Source organism: Vulpes vulpes, chromosome 14 (assembly GCF_048418805.1).
Source record: "Vulpes vulpes isolate BD-2025 chromosome 14, VulVul3, whole genome shotgun sequence".
Taxonomy (NCBI): domain Eukaryota; kingdom Metazoa; phylum Chordata; class Mammalia; order Carnivora; family Canidae; genus Vulpes; species Vulpes vulpes.
This window is the reverse complement of record NC_132793.1, coordinates 82,539,171-82,551,028: the sequence shown is the minus strand read 5'-3', so window position 1 is coordinate 82,551,028 and position 11,858 is coordinate 82,539,171. Positions and strand designations below refer to the sequence as shown.

Genomic DNA, 11,858 nt, shown 5'->3' with positions numbered 1-11,858 from the left:
AGGGGCAGAGACACAGGCAGAGTGAGAAGCAGGCTCCATGCACCGGGAGCCCGACGTGGGATTCGATCCCGGGTCTCCAGGATCGCGCCCTGGGCCAAAGGCAGGCGCCAAACCACTGCGCCCCCCAGGGATCCCTCTTTCCTTCTTTTTAGACAGTCCTAAAACATTACTGCATTATGGTGGGCCCCTCCCTCTAATTAGGACCACCCCACCTTGGACACATTCAGAGAAGGGGGAAGGTCAGACAAGGCAATTAAAAGAAAGGCTAAATCTGGGTAGGCATCTTTCCAATTTTGCTTTCAAGTGAAGTATTTCTCCTGCAATGGTTGTCTACCTGCTATCTTTCCTTGGTGCTGTTGCATTTCTGTGTCTGTCCCCATCTGTTGTTGGGTGCAAGAGGTGTTTTAAGAGCACAGCCCATGATATTTCCCACCCACAATCCTGGAGAGACTTGGAATCACTGCATCCTACAGCTCACCTTCAGGCACACAGCTTCTGTAATAGTGTGTAAAGCTTGGCCAGATATTTATAGTCTTTCTTCCCCCAAAACAAAGCCCAGCTGATTATCCATGCTAATAATTTCAAGCAGTGAAGGCTGAAGTGGTCTCCATGGTGATGATTTACGCTTGGGTCTCCTAGGAGACAATTACATGTGTGACAGACTTCAGATTCATTATACTGCCCAAAATGTGCAGTGATTTTCCTTTTACACTGAAACATGCCCAGAATTTGTAAGTTAAAATTTAATTTTTTCCAACAATTTTTTTCCCATGGCGTAAAAAGGATGAATATTCCAAACGGTAAAGAGAGGCCTTAAAGGTAAGAAAAAACATACTGTTTCTTGCATTGTATTATAAATAACCTGAAAGAGGAAATGATGAGCCCAAGGTGAGGTATCTCTGTTAAATTTTACGGACAGTTTGGTCCAGTAAATTAGGTTCTCTGCTTAAATTTGTTATTTACTTCAATCTGATCTAATTTATAACACACAGCTCTGATTGTGACTGGGTTTTAGAACATGAGAGATTTCATACACAGTGCTTATTGACTGACTAAAGTTGCTAATCACCACTGGAGTTGCTGCTTTTCCAGTTTCATAGCCATGAAATTTCTTGGCCAAAGCACAGAAAAATGTTCTTATGGCCAAAAAAAATCCATTTATCTGATAATCCTGACACCAGCCAAACTATAGACACAGGCCTCACAAGGTGACGCCCCAGGATTCCTATAAGGGTTCAACACTGAACCGTAAAGGTGGGGCAGTCCCTGGAATGGTGGTGGCAAAGTACCATGTGTGTCTGATCGGGAAGCCTTTTCTGTTTTTCACAAAAATAAGATCTGGTTCATCTTACATTCATCCACAAGAGGGCTACCTGTTATTATTCCTTGCTGCAAAATCACCCTGCCGCATTTTAGAAAGACAAGAAGACCTGTAGTGCTGGGGCTGATTTGGAGAGTGGATAGCAGTTCACAGTCAACGGCTCTTCTGTTTGAGCCAATACAATCCAGAACATGATTTTTAATACCTACAGTGGACCAGAGGCTTTGCAAGGACAGAGAATGACAGTTCTCTTCTTTCCAGAAAGTCTTCTTCTATTCAGAGAAACATATCAAAGCCACAAATGTAATAAAATAGGGTGACTGCTCTACAAAGGCATATTCTAAACATTTGGGAAACTCAGAGAAGGGAATGACGGGTTTTACCTGAAAGGAGGCTGGGGGTGGTGTGGAAAGTCTGATGAAGGAAGAAGGATAAAGGAAAACCTCAGAGAAAGGGTCATATTTGAACTAGTTGTCAAAGAACAGGTTTAAATTCATCTATTGCATAAGTCCAGGAAGGTGGCTATAGGAATTGATCAGATTGAGCAAAGGCACAGTGGTGCCTAAATGCCTGGCATGATAAATCGAGTATCTGGATGTCTGAAATCCATGCCATGCCCTGAGTTGCACTATTTCTTCCTACATGGCATTAGAATTCTAGTAGTCTGTCTCTTGTACTACACTATGAGCTCCCAGAAGGCTTTTGTTTAATCACCTTTGACTGGCACATAAAATATATTCAAATATATTGAATAAAGAAATGAAATAACAAATAAATAAATGCCAATATAATTCATGAAAAAAATAAGAAATTTCATTTGTTGATTTCAAGTTGGTCATTAGTTTCAATAGATCAGGACACAGGGCTCCAGGCTTTTTTATTATTGAGCCTATTATTTAGCATATGAAAAAAATTGGGTCATGAACCAATTACACCTCGGGGCTGGCTAGCCATTTTCCCAGTATTTTCCCTTGTTTGTTTATTTAATAGGAAATAGAGTGACCAAGTGTGTGTTGCTTGGCCACTATAACTGCTCTTTAGTTGAAATTCAATTAGAGGAACTTATATCACTGTGGTAGTATATTCACGTGACATGAACACATGCACACACCCACAGGAAGAACCCATTATGCCATGCTGCTTTGGCTGATTACATGCTGATGTCAATTAAAGGGGAACCCAAAGAGTATCGAGAATGCACTGCTATTTGCATCACATCTTTCTGCCATTTTCTGTAGTGAATAGATTACCTGAGATGATGCTTAGACTATTTAATTAGCTGGATTATCCAATATTCTAGCACATCAACCCATACACAAATGGAGCAAATAAAAAAAAAATGATTTAACTGTTGGATCAAAGAGACGCCTGAGTGGCTCAGGGGTTTAATGCCTGCCTTCGGGCCAGGGTATGATTCTGGAATTGCAGGATCGAGTCCCATATTGGGCCCTCTGCATGGAGCCTGCTTCTCCCTCTCCTGTGTCTCTGCCTCTCTCTGTGTGTCTCTCATGAATAAATAATAAAATCTTAAAAAAAAAGACCAAACTGTTGGACCAAAGCAAAATTTAAGTAAAAACATTTTTTCAATAAATATAAAGCAGACTAATTTCATAGTATTCAATTTGAATAAAAATTAACATAGTGATGATGCAGACACAATATTTGTGAGTTGCGGCTGGGCATTTAGGATAGTTTTCCTTTCGTGCAATTACCAGAAAAGTCACTGCTAAGAACTTTAACCAATCTTTAAAATTTTGTGTCAATAAAATGATTCTAGTTCAATAAACCCAAAGTTAGAATGAAAACCTCCAGAAAAAGAAAAAAAAAGAAAAAAAAAAAAAAAGAGAAAAAAAAAAAAAAAAAAAAAAAAAAAAAAAAAAAGAAAACCTCCAGAAATAAAATTTCTCATTTGAATTTAACAGATTGCATATATATTTTTGTAGTATCTTGGGGGAACATGGGAGAAATTATAGTTTTAAGCATAAACATCAGAATTAGAACTATCAGGAAGGGAGGAAGGAGGGAGGGATGAAGGAAGAAGAGAAGGGAGGAAGGAAAGAAAAAGGAATGAGCGAAGAGAAAAAGAGTAATGATTCTAAAACTACAGAAAGGATGAAAATAACTCTGTGACTCTGGTGTTTAGTGGGCTATAAGTCTAACAGGATGTTACATAGCTGTTTGGAAGATATTCTTCTGCCACATGCAAGGTCATGATAAAAACTATGTATGTGTTTCTAAGCTGGTGATGACCACTGAAGGTATATTGTAATAACAAGAATAACTACAATAATATTGAGAGTTAACTCAATTTTAAAAACAGTAAGTAACTTGTCCAGTTAATAAGACCAAATAGAGATGTAGATTAATCCAAGACTCCCTGATTCTCTAATTCCCATTATTATCCATTGTATAAAAATAGTTCATAATTTAGATTAGAGAATCTATGAAGAAAATAGGACTTTGGTTCATGTTTTTCAAAAACAAGTACCATGCATGTCTGATCCATGTGTGTTTGGAATATCTACATCTGTTAAGATGGAGTATTTTTCAAGCTGAAGATTCTTGTGTCTAATGTCAAGCCAATGAATCAGAATCACTGTAGACAGAACTCAAGAAACTGCATTTTAACAAGTTCTTCACTTGATGTATAAGCACACTAAAGTTTGGGAACCACTGACCTAACCAAAAATAAAGAAGTGCTGAGAATCCATTATACTAAAGGTGAGCAGTGGTACACCAGGGAAGAATAGGGAGGGACAGTCAATGTGGCCTCTCCAAGGGAGGGGGAGAGGGAGAGGGAGTCAGAGAATCTCAAGCAGACTCCCCACTGAGTGAACTCAGGACCCTGAGATCATGACCTGAACCAAAAACAAGAGTCAGATCTTAACCACTGAGCCATCCAAGTGCCCTTGCCTATTCTTATCAAGGGTACATTCTTGGATTTGATTCTATAGCTTCACCAGTTTTTAGATTTTCTCCTTTATAATGAGACACATATTATTACTCTGCCTGAAGATCTCCTGCATTTGGGGCTGTTTCCTAACTCTGGGCCTACAGTAAATGCCAGTAACCCAGTATTACCACTTCTATGTGAATATTTTATGTTGTCACTTAAGCAAATGATTCCTCCACATAGCAGAAATAGTCACAACTAATTATTTAAATTAATGTTAATAACAAGTATACTTGTTTAGGGCATTGTATACAATTATTCAATTAAATTTGTGTGTTAAATACAGTCCCAGTTCTAAAATAGTTGCATGAGAGCACCATGAAGGCATTTTAGATAGCAAGAGAAACATTCAAACTTTCCAATTAAATGTTATTAACATTTAAACAAGGTCCACAAACAACTTGGGGACCTTGAATTTTGCTTAATGTTATTTATATGTGTGTGTGTGTGTGTGTGTGTGTGTGTGCGCATAGGTATGTGTGGTGGGGTTTTGGGAGAGGGACAATTTAAATAAATCTGTGTACTTTATATTTTAAGTTTTTTAAGGCTTTATTTTGGTTTCCTCCTTCAAGTACAATGATCTGCATTTCTGGGCAGTTAATGTTTCCACTGGGCAGCTGGATGTTTCTGACAAAGAGAAAAAATGGAGAACATTAAAGTAAAACTAGATTTTTTTCCATGTGGTAACTTTGATATACTTTGATATACATTTTAGATACTTAATTCTACAATTCACAATTCATTTAAACTACATCCTAAGTAATAGTAACCAGATACATTTGCGAAGTAGGACTGTTTTTGGAACTTTCTTCAATGTTGGAAATGATCTGGATCTGTGCTGCCAATATGGGAGCCACTAGTAAGATTTAGCACTTAATGTGTACCTAATGCAACAGAGGGACTGAATTTTAATTTTACTTAATGTGAATTGAAATGACCTTATGTGGCTAGTCATGGTTGCTTTGGCAGGCGCAGCTCTCCAGTGTAGACTTGTCCAAGTAGATTGTCCAGATGTTTAAGATTTTTCTCCCTTACAGCATGATATTGTTTTAAAAGTACGTATGTAAGAAGGTTAGAAATCAGTGGTGTAAAAAGTAGTTTCCTAAACAAATTTTCACAAAAGAAAATTTAACATCATATAAACTAAATGTAGCACAATTTTACAAAATGCAGAGTTAAAAGTCATCTACAAATTTGAGAAATGTACCAATGTCAAGCTGTTCTGTGATTGCCATGTTGAGCCACAGGACTTGAGTAAATATACTACTTTGGCTAGTAGTTGGTTTCCTCTAGTGTCTAGATTTCCCATATTCATTCTAGTAAGAGATTAATCCTGAAACAGCAAATAAGTACTTTAATTCAGGTAAGGAAGGAAAAAAATTCAAAATTTTTTATTGTCTTTGGAATCTGTTGTCACTCAGATTGGTTTTTTTCCTATAAGTAAATTGCTATTTCTCACATTTTTCCATTTTTTTTCATTGTCCTTAGTTGGCAGAGATCTATTATAGGTCATGGAGTGGATTATTTTAGGTTCATCCTATTTCTGATTTGTGCAGCCTCATGTTTCTCCAGGTTAATGGCTTTTGCAAAATTTGAGATGTTTTCACCCCATATGTCTTTGAGCATATTTTTAACTCCTCCCTCCCCATCCAGCCATCACTGACACTTGAGGAAGAGACTGCCTCTTTGTAATGAATGGATGGGATAGGAGTTTCAGCTCTACAGTAGACCCTGCTGATGTCACCCTGGCTAGGATTAATATAACTGCCTTTACTGCTGTCCATAAGGCTTCCATAGGGATGAGAGAAGTGTAGTTTGGTCTTATTACTACAGGGCAGTGATGAAAGTCCAGACTTCTTATATGGTTCCACTGACACATGGTTGGGTGGGGAGGAGGTGGAAGAAGCTCATTACTATTCATCAGGGATCAACATCCCTGCTCCCCATCAGCCTTCTCTGACACTCCCTCAGTGGGGATAGGATACAAGGCCCTTTGTTATACCTAGTGAGAGTGGAGGTTTAGGATCTCCACTTGGCCGTTGCTGGCCTGAGTGCATGTAGGTCTACAGTCTTTAGCTGCAGTAGAGAGGTTATTGTCTAAGAGTTATCTGTCTTATGAGGCTCCCACTTTCCTGCCACTTTGATTAGAGAGGCTTCCCTGGGAATTTGTCTGCTCCTATTGACATTTCTGGCTTACCGGCTTCTTCAGCTCTTAGTTGGGGATATATGAGGCAAAACGTCCTGGCCTAGAGAACTCACTGTTGTGTTGTTCCTTGGGTAACCTGGTTCCTAACTCTACCTTTTGCTCTCCACATTTCAGAGTCTTTTTGTGATTATCTCATATATAATCTCCAAGGTTTTAGTTGATGGAAGAAATAGGAAAATGCATGGATACTCCATTTTCTTGGAAGTGGAAGTAATTGGTATGATTTTTTTTTAAAGTCTAAAAATGATCACATGAAGTTCTTATTATGAGCCAGGCATGCTTATGAACACATGAATATTTTATGTATATGTATATATCTTATCCTCATGATAAGCTTTTGAAGCAGCTATTTTTTTCAGCCCAGTTTTCCCAAAAAGACACTAAGCCCCAGGGAAGCTGAGTAACTCTGCAATGAAGGGTTGGTTAAGCAGGCTTGGGTAGTTACACTCTGCACACTCCAAAAAAAAGGAGTGGTCTTGCAACCTTCTCTTTAGAGATGCCCTCTGGGGCCTGAGGAGAAGGGTTTTGTATGGCTCAGGCCCTGGAACAGGTTGTGCCAATATGACCAGAGGGTTTACGCTAAGAATGTGACTTACATGACCATCTATTGTTGTATGCCTGAGGCATTAGGCATGCTGTGTCAGTTTCACCTATAGGGGTGCTAAAGACTGAGTGGCTGTCAGTCTTGTGGTTGATGCATGCCTTTATGACTGACCTCCAATAAAAGCCCTGGACACCAAGGCTTGGGTGCACTTCCTTGGTTGGTAACACTTAGTAGGTGCTATCATACATCATTGCTAGTAGAATTAAGCATTTTCTATGCAACTCCACATGGAAAAGACAACTATTTCCCTCTGGAAACTTGTGCCTTTTTTTCTGGACCTCATCCTATGTGTATTTTCTTTTTATTTGTTTTAATCATGTCCTTCCATGGTAATAAACCATAGCTTGAGTATTCTTCTGAGTCCAATGAGTCCATCTATCAAATTGTTGAAAGTGGTCTTGGGGGCCACCAGCACACCAATTCAAGATCTGGTAGGGGGAAAGTAAATATTAATCTTTCTCCAGATCCATGCCCCTAACAGTGTGCTCACTTCTTCAGTTAATGGGCTCAGGGTTAAATCATTACATCTACCATCACTTCTTTCAGATGATGTCTGACATGTAATGTGTGACAGTTAGACCAAAATCACTGGCTTCATACAAACAAATCCTTTTTCCTTCACAACGATGTTTGAAACTTATTATTCTTGCTTCCATGTGTCTCTTTTCCCTTGAAATATGAAAAATTGAAGATTTTTCTGAATTTGGAAGCAAAACAAACCTGAAAAAGAACATCATTTATGAATTTTAGGGAGGAAGACAGACTGCAGATGATATCACAATGAGAATGCTTTGAATCACCAGGACAAACCCAAGGCTTGTGGCCTTGACAGAGTGTTAAGTTTCAGCATTAAACTAATTCTCCATGCCATAGATCTCAAAATTATATTAGAAATGGACCAGAAGACAGTTCATTATTGCAGTAATTTGGATAGTGAATGTATCATAAAATCTTACATTTAGGAAAGATCATCATGATATTTTTAAAAATGCCACTTGTGTAATGTAAGGCTGATAAAGCTTATAAAGTCGTCATAGAGCTTAGTTCTTGGTCCTTGAAAGGATTTTCTTGCCACTAACTCACCTTTGGGAACAGCTGTTACTCCTTCACCACCCACTCCAACACAAGAGCCTAAGAATCTGAGACATTTACATCCATACATTGTATCCTGTGTAGCCTGAACTATAGTTCAGACCAAAGAGGGCATGATTTGGGCCTGAAAATGTCAGTCTGACTTAGCTTTTTTCCTTTTGGGCCTCTCTAGGGACTGCATTTTTCTCAGACATCAATTCCAGAAGGATCATTGGGCTATTAAAATTAATTAATATAATTTTATAATTAACTTTCATAATATTAATCTCTTAATTATCCTGTAAGCAGCAATAATGGAGCTCATAGTTCTTCTGCCCCCACCTTCATGACTTATATGTGGAAATTAGCATTTTAACATCAAGTTCTGTTTCTTTATTGAGAACTCAGTGTCTTTGAGATAATTGAAGATTGCGTTTCATTAAAGGGCAGGTGAGAGAGTGGAACCTGCATCCTTGAAAGCTTGGTCCTAGATTGTTATTTTGGTAACTTGAAAGACCTACATGATCAGTGGTGTCCAAACCAGCACTCTAATTATTGCTCCTGAATTTTGATCCTGAATCTATACGTTTGTCCCTCTGCTTATGACTATTTGCAGTGTATAGAAATTGACAATGTTAAAGGTTTCAGGTACCATGTGCCTTGTATTACCCTTCTGCTTTCACTGATAAAATGTGCACTGAGGACTACCTGACAGCAGGAGTGACGGTGTGCCGCTGACTCTGAGTTGCAGAAGGACAAACCCAGAATGCTCAGTTTGGATCTATCTTCTTCCCTCCTCTGAGAAGAGGAGCACCTCCTCTCTAGTCCTCTCACCATGAGGATGACTGAGAACATGATGTCTATTCTAGGATACAGTTTGAAAAGTCCTCATGCCCACTGATTTAAGAATACTTCCAGTATTCTTCCACACGTAGTGTTGTTCTGTAAAAGGATGGTGCTTTGGTTCTCCATCTGATGTCTTTGCTTAATTCTCAGGTACCTTAGATACTGGGTGACTTAGAAGGACATCTTGGAGCCCAAGCCCAGTTTCTTCCACTGGCTAGTCAGCATTGGAGACTGTGTGGAAACAGAACACCAGAGCAGTCCCTACTGTGTGTAACCACTGCAAGTGAGCCACGCACCTAGATCCACAGCAAAACTTTGAACTAATAACAATAATGAATTGTTTTTTCATATCATAATCCAAAAACTATTAAAAAGTGTACTTTTCTCTCTGGTTTTTGTAATATATATCATGTTTCCAGCCAGAATTTAAAATCCCAAAGGATTGCAATTATGTCTTATGCCACTTTGTGTTCTCCCCAGATCTTAAAATGGTGCTTTAACCACAGCAGACATTTGTTCAATGTTGGCAATGACTTTCCACTTGAGGTTACAAGTGTAGGTGTATGATGAGCTATTAATAAATGAAATTATATTTAGATATGTGTCATCTATCTCCCAATTCACAAAGTAAATTTCTAAATTTACTTACAAATTTACAGCCATCTCCTGTTAAATGGTGCATGGTTACCATTATCAAATCACAGTCACCAAGATAACTGTTGGCAGACATCCCTCAGGTAGTTTACTGTCTTCCCCACCAACAATTCAGAGTCATCACAGCAGAAATTATAGTTGTACCAAAGATTCAGTAGTACAATTATGAGCCTGGTTTACATGTTGTACAAAAACACAACACCCTCCCTCATTGCACCTCTTTGCCGTTTTCAACACCTTCCTGCAAGTCTCTTCTGTGGATATCTGACAATGAAGTGCCAGCCATTGGAAGCCTCACACCCCTTTACCACTATTTTCTCTGTTATGCCTTATTTTAACCCATTCTAATTATTGCCTGGAACCATGTAAAATTGCCTATTTTTTGACCTATGAAAAGCTTGTTTCATAGTGTAAACTATTAGTAATTCAGAGGTTTTCTGTAATTGAGTAATTCAGAGGCTTTTATCTAAATTACTAATTCAGATGTTGCAGTGAATCTACAGGGATACTTGTTCTCTTGGAACATTGGTTAATCTGTGATCTCTATTATCTCTCATATCTGCTGCTCTTCTTTCCATCAAGCTATGAGGAATGATCACTTGTGCTGATTGACTCTTCTTGTTTGCTATAATTCCTAATTTTTTTGTCTGGCTTATGGTTCATCCTGTGTTCTTCTTTGGAAATAAAACTAAAGGGTGATTCTTGTTTATGCAGATAGTGAAAAACAAATACACTTTAAACATTTATTCCATAGGAAAAAAAAAAAGAAAAGAACAAAGCTGTCTATAGAGAAATATGTGTCTAAAGTCTGTAAAGCTACGTAAGCATAATAGAGAAAACAGAATCTGGAAAATATATGCTGGGATTTTAAAAAATGTATACTTGATAACAAGGTCCTAAATGCAGTGTTTTCAGTGCCAATACCCGTGTCTCAGAAGCAATTTAAGTTCAAATCTTCCTTTGGGAAACTAAGTGTGACCAGAAGGGCAATTAATATGTGTATAGTCAGTCTTTATTATTCACAAGTTCCATATTTGCTAACTTCCTTAGCCACTGAAATTTGTCACCCCCAAATCTACACCCTCAGTGCTTTCATTGTCATTTGCAGACATGCACAGAGGAGCAAAACGTTTGAGTCTGCCCATGTACATGTCCCCAACTGAGGTTGGAGTAGTTAATCTGTTTTCTTGTTTCAGCTCTCATACTGCAAACCAGTGTCCCTTTTGTATTTAGTGTAATTTTTTGTACTTTTGTCCTTTTTAGTAATTTCACTGTTTAAAATGGTCCCCAAGTGTAATGCTGAAGTACTGTTTAATTTTTCCAAGTACAAGAACGCTGTGATGTGTTACAGAAAAAATCTAGATAAGCTTCCTTCAGGCATGAGTTATAGTGTTGTTGGTCATGAGTTCAATGTTAATGAATCAATAATATGTATTTAATAAAGTGTCTTTTTAAAAAAGATTTTATTTATTTATTAATGAGAGATACAGAGAGAGAGAGACAGAGACACAGGCAGAGGGAGAAGCAGGCTCCATGCAGGAGCCCGATGCAGGACTTGATCCGGGAACTCCGGGACCACATCGTGAGCCGGAGGCAGACAGACGCTCAACCGCTGAGCCACCCAGGCGTTCCAATAAAGTGTCTTTAAACAGATACACACTATCTGTTACATACATGATCATTAACAAAAATGTTGTGTTGGGACGCCTGCGTAGCTCAGCGGTTGAGCATCTGCCTTTGGCTCAGAGCGTGATCCCTGGTCCAGGATTGAGTCCCACATTGGGCTCCCCGCACGGAGAGCCCGAGAATGATGGGCTTCTCCTTTATCACTTCAAGTATGTACACAGTAAAAAGAGAAATGGAAACAGAGAGTGACTCGGCTTCCAAAAATTATAAGACAAATCATAAAAAAAATTCTTAGTGTTATAGTTTAAGGTAGAGAAATGGAAATACGCAAATTATAAGAAAAATAACTCACTTTCCAAACTTCATCTTGATCTAAAGCAATTCTCTTTTGTTACTTTTTGGGTACATCTCTCTCAATCTCTCTCACAATTTGAAGAGTCTAAAGTTATGAGTATTGGGGTTTTTTAGTATATTTTTTGTAGATACAATAAATTATCTTTGAGAGAAAAAATTAAAAACATTTGAGTACAAAATTCCATCAATTATTTGTTTTATTTTTTATTGGAGTTCAATTTGC

At 38.2% G+C, this 11,858-nt stretch overlaps 1 long non-coding RNA gene across 1 annotated transcript in view; it reads left to right on the top strand.

Annotated features, from left to right (window-relative positions):
* Positions 1-700: 700 nt before the first annotated feature.
* LOC112907097 (uncharacterized) overlaps positions 701-11,858 on the top strand; it is a 202,115-nt gene continuing 190,957 nt past the window's right edge. Inside the window, exon 1 of the long non-coding RNA XR_003232698.2 lies at positions 701-819. This is a non-coding gene — a long non-coding RNA (uncharacterized lncRNA). The remainder of the gene's footprint in view (positions 820-11,858) is intronic.